Here is a 26,732-nt window from a genome sequence, read left to right as displayed (position 1 = left end):
TGCCATCTCTGAAATGGTGCTATAGAATAGCAGCAGTCCATTTTTGGCTTGCACCAACATGTTGTGCTATTGATGCACCAATTTTTTTGTTCCTTTTTCAACAAAATAAAAATTCATATGGCCCTAGGTATGAAGGAGACTCATCTATGCAAGAGAGGTGGGTGATATACTGTCTGGTCCAAGTGTTAGTTTATACATGTTCACTGGATCTATTCAGCCTGATCCCAGATGTATCATTGCCTTTATGTGATGAGATTATGTTGTGCTTGCCCAAGCTTGTGAATCGGTGGATTCTGTTCAGCTCAGGAGGCATGGCTCAGATCATGTTGGAAAGCAATTTGATGTTCAATGATCAGGTATCCAGTCTCTGCTAGGGCCTGGTGGTATGCCAGGAACCGCTCTTCAAATGGTAGGTAATTTTCTGTTGCAGATGTGCTGTGGACTGAATTGTGTCCCTTTAAAATTCTTGTGTTGCAGCCCTAATCCCCAGTGTAACTGCACGTGGACATGGGACCTTTAAGGAGGTAAACAAGGTTAAATGAAGTCATAAAGGTGGGTCCTAATCCAACTCTACTGATGTACTTATAAGAAGAAGCTGAGAAACCAGAGATCTCTCTTTATCTCTCCTTCTCTTCACATGCATAGAGGAGAAGCTATGTGAGGACACAAACAGAAGGTGGCTGTTTGAAAGCCGGGAAGTGAGCTCTCACCAGAAGCTAACCCTGATCGCACCTTGATCTTGGACTTCTGTCCTCCAGAACTGTGAGAAAATTAATTTGTCATTTAAGCGACCCAATCTGATATTTTGTTATAGCGTCTCTGATAGACTAATAATTAATGGCATTAACTTGCTGTAAAGCCCTAGGGCTCTGCGCTGAGACTCTTCCTTTAGGACTTGCCTGGGAGAGCCTTTCTTTAGTCACTGTGGGTAGCTCTAGCCTCCTGTCATGTGACTCATTGGCAGAACTGATTTACTGCAGCCTGAATATGCTCTGGCACTATTTTTGGCTCTGGGTTCCACTAAATACTGGCATCTTTCTGAATCATTTGATAAATAGGTTGTTGCAGTTTTTCCAAGTGTGATATATGCTACTTCCAAAGTTGAGTCTTATTAACTCTTGTGCCTTTTTCTCAATGGTAGGAACTAAAAGGTATGAAAACTTACCAGAATTCCTCGGGTCAGTTTATGTGGGGTTTATCTCCCCAAATCTGGGTATATCCATTGTACTTGCCACTTCATATGCAAGGTTCATTCACATTGCGTCACTGACATAGTGACTGTGGAATGTTAAGATGACCATCTAACAAGACTGTAATGTGACAGAGAGCAGGAAAGTTAACCCCAACTGACTTCCTCTAAGACTGTGAATGCCCACTGCTGTCCTTTTCAAATGAATGCAAACGTCTCTTCATTCTTCTTCCTGATAGGAATGGAAGGGGATGCGTTTTCCAGATAAGTAGCTGTTAGCTATGACAGAGATTGGGTTGATCTATTCTAGTAAAAATGCAGTATCTTCTACAGCTGCTACAATTGAGGCTATTCATTTCCTATGGCTGCTGTAACAAATTATAACAAAGTTAGTGACTTAACACATTTATTCCCTTACCCTTACAGAGATTGGTCAGAATGCTAAAATTAGCTGCACTGCACTGAAATAGTGGTGACAATAGGGTGGTACTCCTTCCAGAGGTGCTGTGGGTAAATAGATTTCCTTGTCTTCTCCAGTTTTTGAAGTTGCATTCCTTGGCTCATGGTCCATCTTCAAAGCTGGCAGCATGGCATCTTTTTTTTTTTTTTTTTAATTTTATTGCATATAGTTGTCTTACAAAATTGTGCTAATTTCAAGCATAAAGTAAATCAGTTATACATGCACATATATCCATTACTTTTTCAGATTATTTTTCCATGTAGGTTATTACACAGTACTGGGTCAATTTCCCTGTGCTCTACAGTAGGTTCTTGTTTCCCATCTTGCCTCAGGGATCACATTGCCTACTCCTCTAGTCTAATCTCCCTCTGCCTTCCTTTTGTCAGGACACTCAAGGCTCATACAGATAATCCAGGGAAATCTTTGCATCTCAAGAGGCTTAACTTAATCACCAATTAAATTAATCTGCAAACCACCTTTGCGACAAAAATTAACACTCACAGATTCCAGAGATTAGGACCTGGGTATTTGATGTGTGGGGGAGTGGGGGCACTTTCATCTTACCGCAGTGTTTTCTCATCCACCATGACCAACTTTCACTATTTTTTCATGGCCCTTTCGAAAATCAGGATAAGTTCTAGATGAATTAAAAATCAGGGATGTAATGGAACTACCCTCACTGTATCCTTTAATCTTCTACAGCAACACTGATTCCTGTGATTGTACCTTCAATTCACTATCTTGACCAAAGAGGCATTGCCAAGAGTTTGCATTTGGGCTTCTGTACCATAACCTTAAATGTTCTTGACCCTGAGGCCACATTCTGCCCTGCATTTAATTTCTACTTAGGTTTTAATTTACACGGAGGGAATTTTTCTGGTTGAAGAAACCTAAGATGAAAAACAAGATTATTTGCCCACTCAGAAAATTCTAGTTCTATTTCCTCTAAATTCTACTTGCAAACTGAGCATTTCCTTCTTGAGTGTATCCCCCTTTTTCTATACCTTCCAATATACAGATTAGAAATAAAAAGCCAATTAACATATCCTACATACGTTCTAGAGACCTCCTTAGCTCTGTCTACGAGTTCGTGAAGTGCATTTGCAATTTACTCATTTCCCACAAGCAAATCTTCACATTTACTCCGTTATATAACAAATGTAGCCTCCCTCCAGCTCCTCCAGGAATTTTCAGCCTTTGCCAGCAGTTTTCCGGAAACCACTTTTACAGCCTCTGCCTGCCTCTTGGTCAAAGTTAATACCACATATTTTAGGTTTTTGATAAGGCAGGATGCTACTTGATATGAAATTGAATCATTCCAGTTAGCTTTTATTGTATAAAAAACTACCCCAAACTACCCCAAAATTTAGTGACTTAAAAGAACAATTGTTTTTCATCTCAGTTCTGAGTTGTTTGGGCTGTTCCCTTGTTGGTTTTACCTGGGATCCCTCATGCAACTGAATTTAGATGAAGGGTTAGTGTAGTGGGCAGACTCTTAAATTGCCTCCTGATGATCCCATGTTCTGGTATTCGCACCTTTGCATAATCTCTTCCCCTGGAATGTGAGCTGGCCTCACGATTTGTAACTTGCTTCTAACCCATAAAACGTGTCACCATCAGGGATTAGGTTATAGAAGATTATAATCTCTCTATTATTCTTGCTGGCTTTGATGAAACAGTTTGTCATGCTGAATAGGCCCATGTGGCAAAGAACTGAGTACAAAGTAAGGGAATGGTGTCCTCCCCTTTCTCACCTTCGACACCACCACCATCTTCATCACCCCACCTCTGCTACTGCTCTTCTTCATAGCCTTGATGCTTTTTTTCTTTTATCTTTTTGAGGTACAGTTGATAACAATATTATATAATTTCCAAATGTGCAACATACTAATTCACAATTTTTAAAGGTTATATTCCACTTTATAGGTGGTATAAAATATTGGTTATATTCCCTATGCTGTATAATAAATACTGTAGCTTCTTTATTTTATACATGGAAGTTTGTACCTCTTAATTGCATACCCCTATTTACCTCTCCCCCCTTCCCTCTCCCCACTACTAACCACTAGTTTATTCTCTACATCTGTGAGTCTGTCTCTTTTTTTGTTACATCCATTAGTTTTATTTTTTTTAATTTCACACATAAGTGGTATCATACAGTATTTGTCTTTCTCTGACCTAGTGCACAAAGCATGATACAGAGCATGTCTATCCATGTTGTTGGAAATGTCAAAATTTCATTCTTTTTTATGGCTAAGTAGTATTCCATTGTATATATGTGTGGATGTGAGTGTATTCTGTAATCTAATATATATATTACAAACATATATATACACATATATACCACACATATATAAACACACACACACATATATATATTCTGTAACTTAATCATTATGATGACACCACATAACCTTTGCCATGTTCTATGGATTACAAACAAGTTACAAGTTGCAAAGTTATGAATACCAGAACACGGGATTACTGGGGGGCAACCTAGAGTCTACCTACTGCACTAACCCTCCAGCTAAATTCAGTTGCGTGATAGATCCCACATAAAATCAGCAAGGGAATAGCCTCAACAACTCACAGAACTGTGAGGAAAAATTTTTTTATGTATATATAAATCATACATATAAATATATAATTAAATATATATTTAATGTACATATAATATAAATATGTATATATATCACATCTTTTTTTTGCCACACCTATGGCATATAGAAGTTCCTGGGCCAGGGATTGAATACAAACAACAGCTGCAAACTACACCACAATTGCAGCAATGCTAGATCCTTAACCCACTATGATTGGCTGAGGATTGAACCCATGCCACTGCAAAGATGATGCCAGATCCTTAACCTGCAGTACCACAGCAGGAGTTCCTATCACATCTTCTTATCCATTCAACTGTTGATGGACACTTAAGTAACTTCTGTATCTTGGCAATTAATTGTAAATGATGCTGCTATGAACATTGTATTTTTTATTTTTACAGGTATTTTTTCAAACTATTGTTTTTATTTATTTGTTTATTTTGGATATATACCCAGGAGTGGGATTGCTGGATCATATGATAGTTCTGTTGTTAGTTTTTTGAGGAGCCTCTATATCGTTTTCCACAGTGACTTCACCAATTTATATTCCCACAGTGTACAAGTTTTCCCTTTTTTCCACATCCTCACCAACATTTGTTATCTGTGGCCTTTTTTTTTTCTTTTTTTTCCGTTTTCTTTTTAGGGCCACACTTGTGGCATATGGAAGTTCCAAGGCTAGGGTTTGAATCAGAGCTATGGCTCCAGCCTATGCCACAGCCACAACAACAACAGATCCAAGCTGTGTCTATGACGTATACCACAGCTTATGGCAGCACCAGATCCTTAATCCATTGAGTGAGGCCAGGGATAAAACACACAACCTCATGGATAGTTGTCGGGTTTGTTTCCGCTGAGCCACAATGGGAACTCCTCTGTGGTCTTTTAAATGATAGTCATTCTGACAGGCATATCTCATTGAGGCTTTGGTATGCATTTCTCTGATGATTAATGATGTTAAACATCTTTTCTCATGTTCATAGGCCAGTTTTATATCTTTGGTAGAATGTCTATTAAGGTCCTCTGCACATTTTTCACCGTTTTTTTTTTTTTTTTTTTTTGGTATGAGTCGTCTGAGCTCTTTGGATATTATCCCCTTATCAGTCATATAATTTGCCAATATTTTATCCCATTCAGTAGGTTGTCCTTTTGTCTTATCAGTGGTTTCCTTTGCTGTGCAAAATTTTAAGTTTAACTAGATGTGATTTGTTTATTTTTGTTCTAGTTTCTTTTGACTTAGACAGATCCAAAAAAATATTGCTACAATTTATGTCAAAGAGTGTTCTGCCTATGTTCTCTTCTAGGAGTTTTATGGTTTCAGGTCTTACATTTAGGTTGTTAATCCATTCTGAGTTTAATTTTTTACATGATGTGAGAAAATGTTCTAATTTCATTCTTTAGATGTAGCTGTCTAGTTATCCCAGCACCACTTATTAAGGAGACTGCCTTTTCTCCATTGTGTATTCTTGCTTCCTTAGTTGTAGATAAATTTACAATAAGTTTGTGGGTTTATTTCTGAGCTTTCTAGTCTCTTCCATTAATCTGTGTCTGTTTTTCTGCTAGTATCATACTATTTTTATGACGGTAGCTCTGTAGGATAGTCTAAAGTTAGGAAGTGTGATTTCTTCAGTTGTTTTTCTTTCTTAAGATTGCTCTGGCTATTTGAGGTCTTTTTGGGTTTTCATACAAATTTTCAAATTATTATTTCTAGTTCTGTGAAATATGCTTTTGTTATTTTGATAGGGGCTACAATGAATCTGTAGATTCCTTTGAGTAGTGTGGTCATTTTAACAATATAATTCTTCCAATCCATAAACATGGCATATCTTTCTATTTGTGTTGTCTTCATTTTCTTTCATCGTGTCTTATAGTTTTCTGAGTATAAGTCTTTGACCTCCTTAAGTAAGTTTATCCCTAGGTATTTTATTCTTTTCATGTAATTATAGGTGGAATTTATTTTGTTTTTCATTTCTCTTTCTCATAGCTTATTGTTAGTATATAGAAATACAACAGATTTCAATATATTAATTTTATATCCTGCAACTTTACTTAATTCATTGATGAACTCTAGCAGTTTTTTGGTGGCATCTCTTTAGGATTTTTTTATGTATAGTATCATGTCATCTGCAAATAGTGACAATTTTGTGTTGATTCTTTTTATTTTTCTTTTTATTTTTTTGTCTTTTTGGGGCTGAACCCAGGGCATATGGAGGTTCCCAGGCTAGGGGTTGAATTGGAGCTACAGCTGCCAGCCTACACTGCAGCCACAGCAACACCAGATCCAAGCCATGTCTGTGACCTATACCATAGCTCTTGGCAATCCTTAATCCACTGAGCAAGGTCAGGGACCAAACCTGTACACTCATGTATACTATTTGGATTCATTTCTGCTCTGCCATAATGGGAATTCTCTTAATGGGTAATTCTCAAACACTGACTAATGGGGCAGAGCTAGGCTTAGGATTATTTTAATTCAGCTGATTCTGGAGTCAAAAGGGGCTCTCAACAACTTATTCCTCATTCATCTAACTTCTCTAAATGAAAGAGATTATCTCTGGACTCAGCAGCTAGTACCAATGGTTATCTAGGGTCTTGATCTTTCCTCTTACCTGGCCAGCTTCTCTTAGAGAAGATCTCAAGGCTCCTGCCTTTCTATTGTTGGGCAGTAGGAGGAGGTGATTGATACTCAATGTACAATCTTTGCTTGGCTAACAGAAAAGATCAGGCCATGCCCTTAGGGTACTAACTTCCTGGTCTCTCCTATGACACTTTGTATAAAGAGACTCCCAAAGAACTTTATTTTTAATTTTTTAATTTTTTTTTTTTTGCTTTTTAGGGCCTCATCTGTGACATATGGAAGTTCCCAGGCTAGGGGTCGAATCGGAGCTACAGCTGCTGGCCTACGCCACAGCCACAGCCATAACAACATGAACCTGAGCTGCATCTGCGACCTACACCATACCTCACGGCAGCTCATCCTCATGGGTACTAGTCAGATGCACTTATGTTGTGCCACAATGGGAACTCCCCCAAGGAACTTCTTTAATGCTTGGCATTTGTCTTTGCCCATGACTAGCACACCTCATCTGTTGACTAACCTGCCAGAGAGACAAAGCTGGGGTTCCTGGCTGAGCTGCCCTGACCTGAAGAGCTTTTCTAGTACAGCTGTGATTATCCTGAATGAAGGCATTTCTCTTTCTCCTTCACCCCCAGGGCCCCGAGACCTAGTGGATAGGGTGGGGGAGTTTTGTTTATGTCCCTAGGAGTGAGATTTCAGTATCACACGAGGTTGTATGGGGTAGCCTAATTTTGTTCCAGTGTAGCTTAAAGAGCCTCTAGAAATCCTTTCTTCCATCAGCTGCTCAAAGGTGGGTGTAAAAGATCCTCCTTCCCGACGTTGGAGGAAGCCTATGACTGTTGAAAGGACCCTGGGAAGAAGAGGCTGCTATTTGCTTCTTTATTTTATTTAAAAATTTTTAATATTATGCTTGATTTAAAATGTTCCGTCAGTTTCTGCTGTATAGCAATGTGACTCAGTTATACACATATATACATTCTTTTTTTTCACATTGTCCTCCGTCATGTTCCATCACAAGTGATTATAGTTCCCTGTAGTATAAAGCAGGACCTCATTACTTATCCACTCCAAATGGAATACATCCCACTCCCTCCTCCTCCCCCTTGGCAACCACAACAAGTCTCTTCTCCATGTCCATGAGTTTGTTTCTTTTCTGTAGATAGGTTCATTTGTGCCATATATTAGATTCCAGATATAAGTGATATCATATGGTATTTGTCTTTTTCCTTCTGGCTTACTTAGTATGAGAATCTCTATTCCATTCATATTGTTGCAAATAGCATTATTTTGTTCTTTTTTATGGCTGGGGTATTCCTTCTTAATGCATTCATCTGTCTATGGATGTCTAAGTTGTTTCCATGTCTTGGCTATTGTGAACCAAGTGTGCTATGAACATTGGGGTGCATGTGTCTTTTTAAATGAAAGTTTTGTCTGGATATATGCCCAGGAGTGGGATTGCTTGATCATGTGGTAGTACTTTTTTTAACTCAATGAATTTTATTACATTTATAGTTGTGCAACAATCATCACAACCAAATTTTATAACATTTCCATTCCAAACCCCCAGTCCATACCTTCCACCGCACAACCTGTCTCCTTCGGAAACCATAAGTTTTTCAAAGTCTGTGAGTCAGTATCTGTTCTGCAAAGAAGTTCATTGTATTCTTTTTTAAGATTCCACATATAAGTGATAGCATATGATATTGGTGTCTCACATCTGACTAACTTCACTTAGAATAATTTTTAGGCCCATCCATGTAGCCTAAAAAATGCAGTTATTTCATTCTTTTTAATGGCTGAGTAATATTCCATTATGTATATGTACCACACCTTCTTTGTCTACTCCTCTGTTGATGGATATTTAGGGTGCTTCCATGTCTTGGCTATTGTATGTAGTGCTGAAGTGAACATTGGAATACATGTATCTTTTCAAGTTATGGTTTTCTCTGGATGGATGCCCAGGAATAGAATGCTAGATCAAATAGTAATTCTGTTTTTAGTTTTTGAGGAATCTCCATACTGTTTTCCGAAGTGGTTGCACCAGTTTACATTCCCACTAACAGTATAATACTGTTCCCTTTTCTCCACACAATCTCCAGCATTTATTGTTTGTAGACTTTTTGATGATGGCCATTCTGGCTGGTGTAAGGTGGAAACTCATAGTGGTTTTGATTTGCATTTCTCTGATAATTAGTGAGCTTGAACGTCTTTTCATGTGTTTTTTGGCCATCTGTATGTCTTCTTTGAAGAAGTGTCTGTTTAGATCTTCTGCCTATTTTTTGATTTTTTTTTTTGGTATTGAGCTGGAGGAGGTATTTATAAATTTAGGAGATTAATCCCTTATCAGTCCCTTCATTTGCAAATATTTTCTTCCATTTATAAATGCCTTTTCATTTTGTTTTTGGTTTCCTTTGTTGTGCAGAAACTTTTAAGCTTAATTAGGTCCCATTTGTTTATTTTTGTTTTTTATTGTCATTACTCTAGAAGGTGGATCTGAGAAGATATTGCTGTGGTTTATGTCCGAGAGTGCTTGGCCTATGTTTTCCTCTGAGTTTTATAGTATCCAATTTATTATTTAGTTCTTTATTCCATTTTGTGTTTATTTTTGTGTATGGTGTTACAAAGTGTTCTAATTTCATTCTTTTACATGTAGCTGTCCAGTTTTCCCAGTACCACTTATTGAAGGGACTTTCTTTTCTCCATTGTATACTCCTGCCTCCTTTGTCATAGATTAGTTCACTGTAGGTGCATAGGTTTAATTCTGGACTCTCTATTCTGTTCCACTGATCTATATTACTATTTTTGCATCAGTATTGTACTGTTTTGATGACTGTAGCTTTGTAGTATAATCTGAAGTCAGGGAGCCATATTATTCCAGCTCCAGTTGTCTTTCTCAGGATGGCTTTGGCTATTCTGGGTCTTTTGTGCTTCCATACGAACTTTAAAATATTTTGTTCTAGTTCTTTGAAAAATGTCTTGGTAATTTGATAGAGATTGCTTTGAATTGGTAAATTGCCCTGTGTAGTACAGTTGTTTTGATAATATTGATTCTTCCAATCCAAGAGCATGGTATGGCTTTTTTTTTTTTTTTTTTTTTTTTGTCTTTTGTCTATTTAGGGCCACACCCACGGCATATGGAGGTTCCCAGGGTAGGGGTGAATCAGAGCTGTAGCTGCTGGCCTATGCCACAGACATAACAATGCCAGATCTGAGCCACATCTGCTACAGACAGCACAGCTCACAGTTAACACCAGAAATGTAACCCACTGAGTAAGGCCATGGATCAAACCCACATCCTCATGGATGCTAGTGGGATTTGTTAACCACTGAGCCACTATGGGAACTTTGCATGGTATGTCTTTCCATCTGTTTGTGTCATCTTTGATGTCTTTCATGAGCATCTTAGAGATTTCCGAGTACAAGTCTTTTGTCTCTTTAGGTAGGTTTATTTCAAAGTATTTCATTTTTTTAATGCAGTGGTAAATGGGATTGTTTTCCTAATTTCTCTTTCTGATATTATGTTGTTAGTATATAGAAATGCAGTAGATTTCTGCGTGTTAATTTTGTATCCTGTGACTTCACCAAATTCATTGATAAGCTCTGAGTTTTCTGGTAGCATCTTTAGGATTTTCTAGGTATAGTATCATGTCATCAGCAAAGTGATAGTTTTATTTCTTCCTTTCCAATTTGGATTCATTTTATTTATTTTTCTTCTCTGAATGCCATGCTAGGACTTCCAAAACTACATTGAATAGTAGTGGTGAGAGCAGACATCATTGTCTTGTTCCTGATCTCAGTGGGAATTCTTTCAGCTTTTCACCATTGTGAATGATGTTAGCAGTCGGTTTGTCATGTATGGCCTTTATTATGTTGAGGTAGGTTCCCACTTTCTGAAGGGTTTTTATCAGAAATGGGTGTTGGATTTTGTCAAAGCCTTTTCCCACATCCATTGAGAGGATCATATGGTTTTTATTTTTAAGTTTGTTGATGTGGTGTATCATCTGATTGACTTGTGGATATTGAAGTATCCTTGCATCCCTGTGATAAATCCTACTTGATCATGATGTACAATCCTCTTAATGAATTATTGGATTCAGTTTGCTAGTATTTTGTTGAGTATTTTTGCATCTATTTTCAACAGTGAAATTGGCCTGTAATTTTCTTTTTTTGTGGTATCTTTATCTGGTTTTGGTATCAGGGTGATGTTGGCCTCATAGAATGAGTTTGAGAGTATACCTTCCCCTACAATTTTTTTGGAATAGTTTCAGAAGGATAGGTATTAGGTCTTCTCTAAATGTTTGATAGAATTCACCTGGGAAGTCATCTGGTCCTGGACTTTTGTTTGCTGGATTTTTTAAAATCACAGTTTCAATTTCAGTATTTGTATTTGGTCCATTCATGTTTTATGTTTTGTCTGGTTTAGTCTTGGAAGATTGTGTTTTTCTAAGAATTTTTCCATTTCTTCTAGGTAGTCCATTTTATTGGCATATAGTTGCTTGTAGTAGTCTCTTATGATCCTTTGTATTTCTGTGATGTCCATTGTAACTTCTCATTTTTCATTCCTAATTTCATTGATTCGAGTCCTCTCTTTTCTTGATGAGTCTGGCTAAGGGTTTATCAATTTTGTTGATCTTTTCAAAGAACCAGCTTTTTGTTTCATTGATCTTTTCTATGTTTTTCTTTGTTTCTATGTGTTTCTTTGTTTCTTTGTATCTGCTCTGATATTTATGATTTCTTTCCTTCTGCTAACTTAAGGTCTTGTATATTCTTCTCTCTCTAGTTGCTTTAGGTGTAAAGTTAGGTTGTTTATTTGAGCTTTGTCTTTTTTCCTAAGATAGGCTTATATTGATATAAACTTCCCTCTTAGAACTGCTTTTGCTGCACCCCATACATTTTGGATTTTTTTGTATCTTTGTTGTCATTTGCTTCTAGGTATTTTTTAATTTCCTCTTTGATTTCTTCAGAGATACATTTGTTGTTTAGTAGCATGTTGTTTAGTCTCCACACGTTTGTGTTTTTTTTTTTTTTTTTTTTTTACAGTTTTTTTCTTATTGTTGATTTCTAGTCATACAGTGTTATGGTCAGAAAAGATGCTTGATGTGATTTCAAATTTCTTAAAGTTACCAGGGCCTGATTTGTTGCCCAGAATGTGATCAATCCTAGAGAATATTCCGTGTGTGCTTCAGAAGAACATATATTCTGTTGCTTTTGAATGGAATGTTCTATAAATATCTATTAAGTCCATAAGGTCTAGTGAATCATTTAAGGCCTGGTTTCCTTGTTGATTTTCTGTCTGAATGATCTGTACATTGCTGTAAGTGGGGTGGTAAAGTTCCCTGCTATTATTGTGTTATTGTCAATCTCCCCTTAAGGTTGTTAGCAGTTGTTTTATGTATTGAGGTGATCTTATGTTGGGAGCATATATATTTATGAAATTGTTATATCTTCTTCATAGATTAATTTTTTGATCATTATGTAATGTCCTTCTTTGTCTCTTCTAATATTCTTTATTTTAAAGTATATTTTGTCTGGTATGAGTATTGCTACTCCAGCTTTCTTTTGAGTCCCATGCATGGCATATTTTCTTCCATCCTCTCACTTTCAATTTGTATGTGTCACTAGAACTGAAGTGGGTCTCGTGAAGACAGCATACACATGGACCTTCTTTTGGTATCCATTCTATGTCTTTTGTTTGGGGCATTTAGTCCATTTACAGTCAAGGTAATTATTGATATGTATGTTCTTACTGCCATTTTATTAACTGTTTTGGATTTGTTTTTGTTGGTCTTTTTCCTTCCCTTCTTCTCTTGTTCTCTTCTCTTGTGGTCTGATGACTATCATTAGTGTTATTTTTGGATTGCTTTTTCTTATTTGTGTGTGTATATATTGTATATTTTTGGTTTTCAGTTACCCTGAAGCTTTCATATAGAAACACACACACACACACACACACACACACACACACACACACACAAACACACACACGATTGTTTTAAATTGTTGGTCTTTTACTTGCAAGTGCATCTCCAGTGTCCTGCATTTGTACCCTTCTCTCATGATTTCTGATTTTGGTAGCATATTTTTGTATGGATGATTTCCTACCTTTACTGTATGTATGCCTTTACTGGTGAACCTTGTTGTTTGCAATATTTTTGTTCCTAGTTGTGGTCTTTTCTTTTCCACCTAGAGAAGTTCCTTTAGTATTTGTTGTAAAACTGATTTAGTGGTGCTAAATTCTCTAAGCTTTTGCTTATCTGTAAAGCTTTTGATTTCTCCTTCAAATCTGAATGAGAGCCTTACTAGGTAGAGTATTCTTGGTTGGAGGTTTTTTTTCCTTTCATCACTTTATCATGCCACTCCTTTCTGGCCTGCAGAGTTTCTGCTGGAAAATCTGCCTATAACCTTATCGGGGTTCTCTTGTATGGTGTTTCTTTTGCCTAGCTGCTTTCAGTATTTTCTTTTTGTCTTTAATTTTGGTCAGTTTGATTAATATGTGTCTCAGGGTGTTGCTCCTTGGGTTTATTTTATATGATACTCATTATGTTTCCTGGATTTGAGTGAGTGATTCCTTTCCCATGTTAGGGAAGTTTTACGCAATTATCTCCTCAAGTATTTCTTCTGGCCCTTTCTCTCTGTCTTCTTCTGGCACCACTATAACATGGAAATTGATGCATTTAACATTGTCCCAGAGTTCTCTTAGACTGTATTCATTTCTTTCTTTTTTTTTTTTTTTTTTTTTTTTTTGGCTTTTTCTAGGGCTGCACCTGTGTGGCACATGGAGGTTCCCAGGCTAAGGGTCCAATCAGAGCTGTAGCTGCCGGCCTACGCCAGAGCCACAGCAATGCCAGATCCAAGCCATGTCTGTGACCTACACCACAGCTTACACCAATGCCAGATCCTTAACCCACTGAACAAGGCCAGTGATGGAACCCTCAACCTCATGGCTCCTAGTCAGATTCATTAACACTGAGCCATGATGGGAACTCCCACTGTCTTCATTTCTTTTCAATCTTTTTTCTCTTTTCTGTTCTACATCAGTGATTTTCAGTAGTCTGTCCTCCAACTCTCTTATTCATTCTTCTGCCTCCTGTTTTTTGCTGTTGGTTGTCTCTCGTGATTTTTTTTATTTCAGTTATTGTATTTTGCATCTCTGCTTGCTTAATCCTTAAATCTTCTATTTCTTTGCTCAGTGGTTCTTGTAATTTATCAGTCTTTGCCTCCAGTTTATTTGCAAGATCTTGAAGCATCTTTATTATCATCAGTCTTTTCATGGAGGTTGGTAATCTCCAAATTACTTAGTTGTTTTTCTGGGGTTTTTCCTTTCTCCCTTATCTAATTATCTGCCTTTTCATTTTGTATAGATTTTTGGTATGGTCTCCTTTTTGCAGACAATAGAGTTGTAGCCTCTCTTGCATCTGATATCTGCCCCTTTGTGGCTAAAGTTGGCATGGGGGCTTGCTGTAGGCTTCCTGATGGAAGGGACTGGTGCCTGCCCACTGGTAGGTGGAGCTGATTCTTATCCTTATGGTGGGTGGGGATTTTAAGGTGTGTGCCTGTGGGGGTCTTTAGGCACTCTGTTTGCTGATGTTATTATTGGATTATTGTTTGGCCTGGAGCTTCTCAAATCTGATGGGTGGTGCCAGATTTTTTCAAAATGGCCACCTCTGGAGGAGCACACACTGATGATTATTCCTGAGACCTTTGCTGCCAATATCTCTCCCCCACAACGAGCCACAGTCAACCCCTGTTTTCCTAGGAGATCCTCTAGGAACCACAATCAGCTCTGATCCATTTTCCTATGGAGTCTCTGCTTTGCCCTGGGACTCAGTGCACCTGAAATCCTGTGTGTGCCTTTCAAGAATGGGGTCTCCATTTCCCCCAGTCCTGTGGAGTTGCTGCGCACAAGCCCCACTGGCCCTCAGGGGCTCCTTCTCCCAATGCCAGATCCTCAGGCATGGGGACCTGACCTTGGGGCTCAGAACTCTCACTCCTCTAAGTGAGTCTCTATGATACAGTTACTTTCCAGTCTGTGGGATTGCTTACATGGAGTAATCCCCCTCCTACTATCTTGATGTGGCCTCCTCTTTGTCTTCTGGAGTGGGATATCTTTTTTTGATAGTTTGCAGTCTATGTGGTTGAAGGTTGTTCAGCAGTTGGGTGTAATTTTGTTGCTTTTATGAGAGAAGGTGAGCTCTAGTCCTTCTACCCTGCTGTCTTAATCCCATCTCATATGGTAGTTCTATATTTAGTTTTCTGAGCTACCTCCATACTGTTTTCCATAGTTGTACCAATTTACATTCCCACCATCAGTGTAGGAGGGTTCCCTTTTCTCCACACCCTCTCCAGCATTTATTTGTAGACTTACTAGTGTTATCCATTCTGACTGGTGTGAGGAGGTACCTTATTGTAGTTTTGATTTGCATTTCTCTAATAATTAGTGATGTTGAGCATTTTTTTCATGTGTCTTTTGGCCATCCATATGTCTTCTTTGGAGAAATGTCTATTCAGGTCTTCTGCCCATTTTTATTTTTATTTTTGTCTTTGCCGTTGAGTTTTTTTTTTTACATATTTTGGAGATTGAGCCCTTGTCAGCTGTATTATTTGAAACTATTTTCTCCCATTTCATAGGTTGTCGGGTTTTTTTTTTAATGGTTTCCTTTGCTGTGCAAAAGAGTTTAAGTTTATTTTTGTTTTTATTTCTATTGATTTTGGAGAATGACCTAAGAAAATGTGCATGATTGTTGTCAGAGAATGTTTTGCCTCTGTTCTCTTCTAGGAGTTTTATGGTGTCTTGTCTTATATTTAAGTCTTTAAGCCATTTTGCATTTATTTTTGTACATGGTGTGAAGGTGTGTTCTAGTTTCATTGATTTACATACAGCTGTGCAGTTTTCCCAGCACCACTTGCTGAAGAGACTTTTTCCCATTTTATATTCTTGCCTCCTTTGTCGAAGATTAATTGACCACAGGTGTCTGGGTTTATTTCTGTGTTCCCTATTCTGTTCCATTGGTCTGTATGTCTGTTTTTGTAGCAGCACCACACTATCTTGATTACTGTAGCTTTGTAATAGTATCTGAAGTCTGGGACAGTTATGCCTCCTGCTTGGTTTTTGTTCCTCATGTTAGCTTTGGCAATTCTGGATCTTTTATGGTTCCAGATAAATTTTTGGATAGTTTGTTGTTGTTCTGTGAAAAATGTCATGAGTAATTTGATAGAGATTGCACTACTTGCCTCTTTAAATCCCACCCCATCTCCCATTCTACATTTTTCCTCTGGATTTCTCTCTGTGTTTGTCATCAGACAGAAACATGAGAGAACAATAGCTGGTTCTGTGAAAAGAAGACAAGCTGTGGTGCCAGAAGCCAGAAACAAGTGGGACAGGAGACAAAAGGGCTATCTGAGAGAGAAGCAGATGTAAGCATCCACTAAAGGGCCTTATTTATGAATTGTCAAGGAGCCCATGGTCAGGGCAGAATTTGATTCAGAAATAATTCAAATGTAGTTTTCCACTATTTTTCAAGGTAGTTTTCTATTGGATTAGTATGATACTATTGAATGAACTGTTGTAATTAAACTAATACAACCGTAATTCATAAACCTAGTTTTCATTCTATGTGTTCTTTATCTTCACTTATGAAAAGATTAAGGTTTTCTTGGCCCGGTCTATTTGTAAATGAATACCTCATTATTCATGGGCCTTACCATACAAAGTGGAAGGAAAAGAAAGCTGCAAAATGGCTCCTTTTCAATGGGGTCTCCCCTGACCACTGTATTCACACTGGTGACCTGAGCATTCCTCATCTTCACATTAGGGATTTCTGTCTGACTCATTAATGTAGCCCAAGTGTCTGGACCAGTGCCAGGAATACAGTAAGTACTTAATGCATGGAGGGCTGTGAGCTGAGGCAACCTGGGAAGGCTCCCTGGGAGTGGTGGGCTGCCACAAAGCTCTGACTACTTCCTTTGATGGGACTCAATAAGCTGGCTTTCCATGAAAGCTGAGGCTCCTCGGGTTTAACCATCAAAATTAACACCCCTGCCACCCTGCATCCAGTGCTACAGTGTGTAAGGGTGGGGGTCAGCTGTAACTCTAGGTCTTGAGCTTTGTTGGGCATCACCAAGCCCAGCGCAGCTCTATGTGTCCTCTTAGGAGAGGTGATATAGGGAGGGTGTCTGGAGGAGCAGGGCCCCATCCATGGTGGAGATGTGGCACTGTCGAGCTTGGGCAGGGAAGTGTTTAGTGGGCACCCTGCCTTGCACTGAGCTGTGGCAGCATCCCAGTCTATGCTCCCCAAAGGGAAGAGCTGGCATATAGTAGGCATAGGAAACCTTTGCTGAAGGATGTTGTCTGGAGTATGGAAGTCAATCTATGTCCCTCGATGTATCTTTGTTATCTATCCATCTTGATTTTTTTTTTTTCCTCACAGCAATGTGGGATCTGAGCTGTGTCTGTGACCTACACCTCAGCTGATGGCAACACCTGATCCTTAACCCACTGACTGAGGCTAGGGATTGAACCTGCATCCTCATGGTTGCATCCTTAGGTTTGTTAACCACTGAGCCATGACGGGAACTCCTTTTTCTGTGTGTCTTTTTGGGGCTACACCTGAGGCATATGGAAGTTCCCAGGCTAGGGGTTGAATTGGAGCTACAGCTGCTGGCCTAAACAACAGCCACAGCAATGTGGGATCTGAGCCGTGTCTGCGACCTACACCACAGCTCATGGCAATGCTGGATCCTTAATCCACTGAGCAAGACCAGGGATTGAACCTGTGTCCTCATAAATACTTGTCAGGGTTGTTAACCACTGAGCCACAATGGGAACTCCTATCCATCTTGATATTTTAGGGAGACTAACTAGCTTAAATTATACCCACTCCTGACAATTCTCATCCCCTACAGCCTTTATTGCCTTTAACAAGCAAACAGACAAATAGTTCCCCAAGCTGGGGAATGATGATGCAATGCCCTTGCTATTTGCCAGCAATCGTGGGAGCAAGGGGTGGAAGGCTTGAATGTAAGTGTCTGTGGTGGGGCCGCCATGCTCTCCAACTGGAGAAGCCCACTGCCCACATCCTGCACTTAGAGCCCAGGTACTAGCAGCAGCGGCACTGTGGGAGAAACTTGCTTTGCATAGTGGGGTTGATCCTGAAGAGGCAGAAGAGACCTAGTGAAGCCTTTCTACTCAATGGAATTCAATAATCATGTTTCGAGAGCAAAACAGATCCTGTAGGGTATTTGATTTAAAATACTTCATAGTTCATCAAATATTTCCCTAGAATTTCTCATTCGTTCCTGATAATTAATAGTGAGAAGAGATTATTCATCCCATTTTACAGATGAGAAACTTGAGCCTTAGAAAGGTTGTGTCCAGAAGAAGTGGAAGGAAACCCCTGAAACTCTGATTCTCCACACTGGGGCTTGAACTGAGCCCTGCAGGAGACATAGATATGATTGGAACATAGAACATGTCTGTCTTTGAGAAGTGGTCTCAGGGAAGACCTCACTGAACAGACAACTAATAAAGACAGGATTCCATATATAAGCTCATTTGGGAAGTGGTGGCTTTGATACAGTGATGAAGTTATTCCTAGTTGGCATTGTCTGATTCTTTTTCAGTAAGCTGGATCACTGGGAGGAAACAAAGATTGTAGCTCCCTGGGTCTTATTTTCAGGTGCTACTGGCCCTCAGGAGCCAGGATTCCCAGAATTATTAAATAGAACTACAAAATGCCCACTGACCTTTGGGTTTCATATAAATAATGAATATTATTTCAGTATAACATACCCCATATATTGCACGGGGTGTACTTGTTAACTGAGCACCTGGTATTTTATCTGGTAACCTTATCAGCAGGTTAGGCCCTTGAAGAACTTTGTTTTCCAACCCACCTACCACCCCCATCTAGTGCTCCACATTCTGGATCTTTCTCACCAGGGCCAGGCAGAGCATTCCTCTTTGCCAAGAGCCTTCTAGAGACAAGATGGCTTAGGTCAAAGGAGGGAGACCTCTGGTGAGATTTCAGGCCAAGATCTCTCTGGTCATGTGTATTCCAGGGACCCCAAGTTCACATGAAAGGAAAAGCAGTGCCCATGCTGGCTCTCAGGTTGCCTAGGCAGAAAGGTTTTGAAACTGACAGCACTAAAGGCCTGAACCTAGCCAGAATACAGACTGGGACTTGAACTCATGGTTTTAAATTTGAATTACTCACCCGTGTGTCCAGACTCACTAAGGTTCAGGTTCTTCATGCCTCTGCACAGAAGGAATTCAGCTAGAGACAAAGTAATAGGTAAGAAACAGATTTATAAAGATAGGGTGCTTGTGAGAGATACAAGCAGACAGGCAAAGAAGCTCTGCCCCAAGGATCTGGTGGGCCACAGTTTTATCATCCAAGCAGAGTGGGGGTTGGAAAGATCCACCTCTTCCTTTCTGGGAGTAGTAGCTCATCCTTAGTATCCGGTAAGGTGTGTATTCAAATCAGCTGAAGGGCAGTCCTCAAACTCTTACCCTTGGTCTGAATCTGAATGCAGGCCTCATCCCATCCCCCACCCAATGACCTGAAACAATTCTTGCACCTCTGCTAGTTAAGCAAGTATGCCTTGTTCTAATGGCTTTATTGAACTTACAATGGTCTCCCAACATTCCCCAGGTTTCCCTCTTTATCTACGATCACCTGTTGGGACTTCTGCAACCACTTGTGCCTACTCTATCCCTGTCAGTTTTAGCAGAGGTGGACTCACACATCTCTTGAATTTTCTCTTTCTCATTCCTGAAACGTGCCAAACCTGGACCTGGATCCCCTTGCCCTCATGCCGTAGAGCCAAACTACTGACCCCAGATTGTGACAAAGGAAAGTACAACATTTATTACAGGGCACCAAGCAAGGAGAATGGGCAGCTCATGTTCAAAAGACCTGAGCTCCCCCTTGGGGAAGGTTTTTAAAGGCAGAATGAGGGAGGAAGCTGCAGGGTGTGTGATCAGCTTGCACGCAATTCTTGAGTTAGTTGGTATCAAGGTGAAGTTTGAAGCATCACTGATCTTCTGGGGTCAAACAGTCTGGGATCTATGTGCTCGTGGTCAGCAGTTTTCATCTGGTGGGGGTCTGCTTCCTGTAAAAACAATTTAGGATGTGTGTCAGACCTTTATCTCTACCCTTCAGGGAAATGGGAGTTCAGCGACACTGCTATATGGCTGATTTATAGTATAAATTGTTACCAGTTTCCTGTCTCAAGAGCTATTCTTTGTTTCTACATCTTCACATTTCCTAATCATTAACTCTTGAGCCAGCCTTTTGAGATCAGAAGTGGCCTGAGAGACACTAAAGCAAAAGACTTCTACTTTTCAGTTTCAAAAGTGTATGCAGTTTCAAAACAACTGGGCAGATTGCTTTTAAACAAATGATCTCTAGAATTCTAGGAACCTCATCAGAATGATGTTGAGGATCATGGCCCATGTTCCTTTCCCAGACACCAGCACATGTCCCTTAATCCAGCCAGGCTCACTCCATCCACATCCCCTCACACTCTGCTAGTGGCTGCTGGTGGGGCTGACCTGCTCTCACATGAGACCCTCTTCATGTTTGCAGATTTAATTTAGATGAACATCAAAAACAAACAAACAAAAAAATGGACTGCTTTTCCTTAGGCTGAGCAAACACTGCTTAATTTCAGGGAGAGATAAGTTATGGTCTTAGGTATGGTTTAGGGAAAGGGAGGAAGCTGTTGAGCTCCTCGGATGATTGCTGATATGCTGGGGCTCTGCCCTTCACCCCTGCTGGACTTACCAAGTAGGGTTTCTGAGGCTGCTGCAGGCTGGGTCCCCAGTCTTCATGGATAGAGGAGAACGTATCCTTCCTGGAAGGGCAGGTAACTCGAGGCCGGTGGCAGGGTGGCTCACAGTGGACAGACTTAGGGCTGGGCTGGCAGTGTCCTAGGTACTTCCCTTCTCCAGCACCCTCTGCTTCCATCACCAGGCGTGTATGGTTGGGTCCTGGGAGCAGAGGGACTGGGCGACTGGGCCAGGGAGCTCCTCTACTTCCTGGAGGTCAGAGCACAGGCCCTCCTGGGTGGAGACCCATGTGATCGGTGTGCAGCTCTTCTCTGCGGGGAACCTCCGGACCCTGTGAAGCCTGGTCTCTAGATGGGAGAGCATGGACGCCAGATTCAGAGTCTCCCTGGCCTCAGCACACTTGCCAGTTGCCAGAGTGTTAGTTTTTAGTATTATTATCATTTTAGTTTAGTTTTTAGTATCCTTCTCTTTTCTTCACAAAAGGGGGTGAATTCAAGTGAAGTAAGGCTTGTGCTAGGACTGGCCATTCCTCCCCGAAACCTCAAAGACTGTTTCCACTCTGATCAGTGTAATTTGAAATGCAGTTGGGTTTTCACTTCCATCCTGTAATCTTTCCCCTACCCAGATTCAATTTAGATTAAGAAGAACAAAGGTAGGGCATGTTTGCCCTCAGCTCAATCAGTGGGTCAGCTGTCATCCCTCCTATTCTGCTCTGCCTCTCAGGCCTTCAGTTTGGAGGGGACTGGCAGAGGGAGGGGCTCCCAGCATGGAGGGGTGGGATGTTCTTGGAGCCAGTGCATTTCGAGGTTAATCCTCTCCTTCTTGGTGTCCCTGTGTGAATTTTCATCACCCTTATGTCACTCATGGCCTATGTGTCTCCTCCAGGGAAGGGATTTCCAGGCCCTTGCCTCATCTCAGTTTCCTGAGTTCAGCTGCCCCAGGTCCCTTCACAGTTCTGTACTTTCTGGTTTCCTGTATAGACCAGGACAGGGTGGCCTTGCTTGGGGAGGATGTCACAGCACCCTCACTGCTTCCTGCCATGACCTGGAACCTACCCCCTCCTCATCTCATCTTCCTCAGCCCTGCACCAGTATTCTCACCTGGGCCCTGGGAGCAGAGGGACTGGGTGACTGGGCCAGGGAGCTCCTCTACTTCCTGGAGGTCAGAGCACAGGCCCTCCTGGGTGGAGACCCATGTGATCGGTGTGCAGCTCTTCTCTGCGGGGAACCTCCGGACCCTGTGAAGCCTGGTCTCTAGATGGGAGAGCATGGACGCCAGATTCAGATTCTGGCAGCTGTGACAGAGTATGGCTGGCACAGAGGATGCTCCTGAGTACCTAGTGTGTGTGCCCAGGGAGGCCCAATGTGTGGTGACTAAGGGTACAGGCTCTGGACAAAGGTTGTCCACGTGAAACTCCTGGCCCCAAACCTATAAGTTGCACACCTTGTTCAAGCCACTGACTCTCTGGGCCTTCTTTTTCTTTTTTTTTGTGGATGGGGGGGGCACACCTCCTGCAGCATATGGAAGTTCCCAGGCTAGGGGTTGAATTGGAGCTGCAGCTGCTGGCCTACGCACATAGCCACAGCAACTCGGGCTCCAAGCCGAGTCTGCAAGCCACACCACAGCTCATGGCTATGCCTGATCCTTAATGCACTAATCGAAGCCAGGGATTGAACCCACATCCTCATGGATACTAGCTGAGTTCTTAACCCACTGAGCCACACCAGGAGTTCCCAGGGCCTTTGTTTATCATCCATCAAATAACCCGAAGAGATGCTTTCAGGCACCTTTCTACTCTAAGGTCCCTTGGTCTTCCCCCTGCCTTCCAGAGTCCAGATGGCAGAAGGGTCTTGTAGGCTGAGACTTGAGCGCAGGACCGCCCTTAGACCTGGGGAAGATGGAGCCCTTTTCCTAGTCTCACACACTAGAACCCCTGCTCTAGCTTCTCTACTTCCCATGGGTGAGAAGCATGGAGAGGTCAAAGGGCACATGTCCACACAAAGCCCACTGCTCCCCATCCAGCCCAGGCTCTGTCCACTCAGGACGCTGGGATTCCTGCCCAGACATACTTGAGCCAACTTCCAGGCTCTGCTCAGGGCCCTTCCTTGGGTCTGGCTTCTGGAGGGTGGATGTGCCTGCCCTTACTGCCACACATAAGCTGCAGCTTTCTAGGACTTAAGACTCAGGATAGATTGATGATCAGAGCTGGTCTGCAGGGAATGGAATTATTAATAATCTATTCCTGATAGAATAAGGCTTTGCTTCCCTCTCCCAGGCATGTCACAGGCTGTGGAAGGCGGGGGATGGTCCCATTCATCACGCTGTTCTGATGTCCCTGCCCGCTCAGTAGTCACAGGGATGAATCTATCGCTCAGAAAACACGGCAGGGATTGTTACCACACAGACACTACGGCATTGTTGTCATTGTCGGGTTGCCTGATGGCTTCATAATTTTAATAAAAGAACTGGGTTTTCAACTCGAAGGAGCGATTAATAAAGCAGTCCACACACGCATGGTGACGGCTAAAGTGCTCTCACCAAGCGAGGGCTGAGCTCCTCATGGGTCTGAGGGCTCTCCTGCTCTCCCCTGGAGAGATGAGACATGGGCTCATCACCCAGCCTTGAACCCTTCCTCACGTGGTCCCGCTTGATGCTGCACAATGAAATATTTGTGTGCCCTTTAAATGGAGAGAAAAATGAACAAATAAGAAGTTTTTAACCACTTGCATGAGTCAGGACATTCTCAAAAATCTGTGATAGAAATTCAGACAAAAAGGAAAAAGCATGAGGTGGGCACAGGTGGTTCAAAGGACTATACAGACCTGAGCATAGGTACCCCTTCAGGCAAGGCTGCAGCAAGGGACAAAAATTCAGCCATTAAGACCCCAGCCCTGTCCTCCGACCCTGCCACCAACTCCAGCTTTTTCTGTGTGGGCTGCTCCTCAGGCTGCCCCCAGCGTTGGACCCCAGCACCTCTGCTGTGGGGAAGCCTCCCTCAGTGCCAAGCCTCTACTCTACTTTCTTTGCTTCTTAACCCAACCACCCCTTCCTTTGTTTGTTGTCACCCCCAGTGAGAGCTGGGGCTTTGCAGGGTTTAGTACTTTACAGCAAGAGCCTCCAGCAGTGCCTGAGATGTAAATTCCCTGAGGTCACTCAGCACACACCTGATGGAGCCAAGGTATGAATCCAGATGATTAGACTTCAGACCTTCTGATGAGGCAGACTGCCTGGGAGAGGCTGGCATCCAGTGTCTACGTGAGCTGGGGATAGCGACCACTGGAGAGTGGTGGAGAGAGGGAGGGAGGGAGGAGGGAGGGGGGAGCGAGAAGAGGAGGAGAGAGGGAGGGGCGGGGAGGGAGGGAGAGAGAAGGATGAAGTCCTAGCACAATGAGCTCAGCTCTTCTCAGGGACAGAAGGTGGCACCAGCTCCCCTCCACTATAACCACCCTGAAATTGCCTGTTTGGGTAAAGCTAGAGAGGGAACCTATTAAAGGAACAACTCATTAGTAAAATCTAATTATTGAACAATTCCATTTTCCATGGGTCCAGATTCATTTTCTATTTCCCACAATACCAGGCCAGTGTGGGGTGCCCCGCCTGTGCCCTGCCTCTCTAGCCTGCAGGGTCTCCAAGGTCAGGGCCAGGCACATACAGTCCAGAGGTGGCCATAGACCCAGAACCTTCTGCTCTCCCTGGAAGGCCAGTTTCAGAGCACTGGCTCAGGCATCTGACAGACTGAGGCTGAAACCCAGCCCTGCCCTTCTCAGACTCCTGTCTTTAAGCTTTCTGTGCTGAAGGGTCTCCTTTCATGGGGTTGCTCAGGAACAAGTAAGACCACGTGGACGTTCTCTCCCTCTGTAAGTGGCCACAGTGTTGCTCCTCTCGATGGGACTGAGTGCAGGGCACACCTGGGCTGGGTGGAGGCTGAAGCCCTGCCATGACTGTGGCTCCTTGGCTACAAGGTGACAGGCACACCCTCAAAGTTTGCTAGCTCTCCCTCCCAGCCACAAGGTAGCCACAGAGCAGGCCTGCTCATTATGTAGCCATTAGATGCACATAAAAGTGGCTGCTACAAAGCCCATTAGTTAATTACAAAGTAATTGCAAACACACTGAAAGGAACATCTGCTTGATTTATTCTAATTGCTTAGACATGCTAAAGTCCTCCCGACTGGCATGCAGGCCTCAGGAGGATGGCAGCTTCCTAGTCCAGGGAAGCCATGCCCTGAGCAGGCACGGGGTGGGTTGCTGAGCTCATAGACCAACACAGCAAGGGCGGGGCCCAGGATCTGGCCTCTGTGCAGCTTTCATGGAGCCCTTGGGGCTCCAGGATGGAGCTTCTTTGGGGTCTACCAGTGCCTCTGTTTGGACATCTGAACAGGTGCTCAGGGTTACACGTGGGACAAGTGGAAAAGGAGGACCAGGGCTCCCAGCCGGCCCTCAGTTCTGCTAACACAGTCCTGCCCCTGTCCCCACCTATTCCAGCTGCACCCCAGGCACAGTCCCTCAGGCATGAGTTTGCTTGGGCTGCTGTGACAAAGGGACCCACACTGGGTGTGTTAAACATTCTCCCCCAGTTGTGGAGGCTGGAAGGCCCGAGTCAAGGTGTCATTTGGGGCCCTGCCCCCTCTGCAGCCTCCAGGGGAAGAGCCTTCCTCAGTTCTTGGTGATGCCAGGCATTCCTGGCTTTGGCTGCATCATTCTGATCTCTGCCTCCACCTTCATAGGGGTTTCTCCCTGCAGCTCTGTGTCTGCACATGGCCATCTTCCTATAAGGACACCAGTCACATTGAATTGGGGTCCCTCCTGACTCCAGTATAACCTCACTTAAACTAACTTCAGCAACCACCCTATTTCCAAGCAAGGTCATAGTGGAAGGTACTAGGAGTGAGAAATTCAGTGGGTAACTTTTAGAGGACACAATTCAACCCATGACACCTTCTTAAAGGTATCCCACTGGCCACAGCACAAACATTATTTCATACCCTCTAGAGCACACAGGGAAAGGAGATGCTCTTACATGTGTCGGCTGATGCCCAGAATATGCAAAAGGAACTGTTTTCCATTAAATGCCACCTTCCCTCTCCTCTTGGCACCCCAGTGTGCTCTCGTCTGTGGCACAGAGGGACTGATTAAAGCCAGTAGCTGGAGGGGTCAGCCTTCAAGATATTCTGCCTCAACTGCCCAGCACTAGGATGTTGTTGGTCAATGGGAAGAGTGGGGTCTGTTGGGCTCCTGGTCTACAGAACCCTGCAAACCTGGTCTCCCCATACTCTCCCAGGTTGGACCCCACACCAAGCCTCCTGAATATCCCTCTGTCTGCTTCCATATCACTCCAGAAGGAATCTGAGAGGAAGGACCCTCTGGTCCCATAGCCTGCATGACCTGCCTCTGTCTTGATCAGGCTGGGCTCAAAGAGAGGCCCCTTTCAAGTAATGGTCTGATTAGAAAGGCAGTGCCAGGACAAGAGGTCAACCGTGTCCTTCCTTAGAACCCAAAGACAAGAGGTTTTTTTTTTCCAGAACAGGTGATGCTTCCATTAAAATAACCACCTTGCTTTTCTTTTCTTTTATTCTTTCCTAACACATGACCTGTCTTTGAAATGATGTTGCAGAACCAAATAAGGGCCTTTCCACGCCAGAGAAATTAGCTGCAAATTGACTTGTATTTTCTCATTGACTTCATTATTAAATCAGAGGTGTGTTCTCTGATCACGTATCAGGCCTGTGCTTTCCTCATTTCTGCTTCTTTCTTTATCTATTTCCCTCCCATGGCCTTCATTTTAGCCTCACATGGAGTCTGCCCTGTGTTCACACTGTCCATCAAATCTCACAGCTTCTCACCAGAGGAAAGGTAGACTCCCAGACTAGAGTCTCCATGAACTTGTTCTTTTGTGCATCAACTACTGGTACTCCCTTCTTTCCAGGAGAGCTTCAAACACCAGCATGAACCCTTCTTGACCCACTATGGGCATGCCTTGGGAACTGTGCGGTTTTCTTTGCCTGGATGACCCCACTACTTTACTTCCAAATATCTGAATTTGCTTTGGATCCTGCCTTCCTCATAAAGTCCAATGACAAGGAAATGTCTGCCTTTGGTGAACTATAGCCTCCACGAGGG

General features: G+C 42.3%; 1 long non-coding RNA gene across 1 annotated transcript in view; it reads left to right on the top strand.

Annotated features, from left to right (window-relative positions):
* LOC110260972 overlaps positions 650-26,732 on the top strand; it is an 82,077-nt gene continuing 55,994 nt past the window's right edge. Inside the window, exon 1 of the long non-coding RNA XR_002344620.1 lies at positions 650-762. This is a non-coding gene — a long non-coding RNA (uncharacterized LOC110260972). The remainder of the gene's footprint in view (positions 763-26,732) is intronic.

This window comes from Sus scrofa, chromosome 6 (assembly GCF_000003025.6).
Source record: "Sus scrofa isolate TJ Tabasco breed Duroc chromosome 6, Sscrofa11.1, whole genome shotgun sequence".
In the NCBI taxonomy this organism is placed as follows: domain Eukaryota; kingdom Metazoa; phylum Chordata; class Mammalia; order Artiodactyla; family Suidae; genus Sus; species Sus scrofa.
Note: the sequence above shows the minus strand (reverse complement) of the source record. Positions and strands in the feature narration are given on the sequence as shown.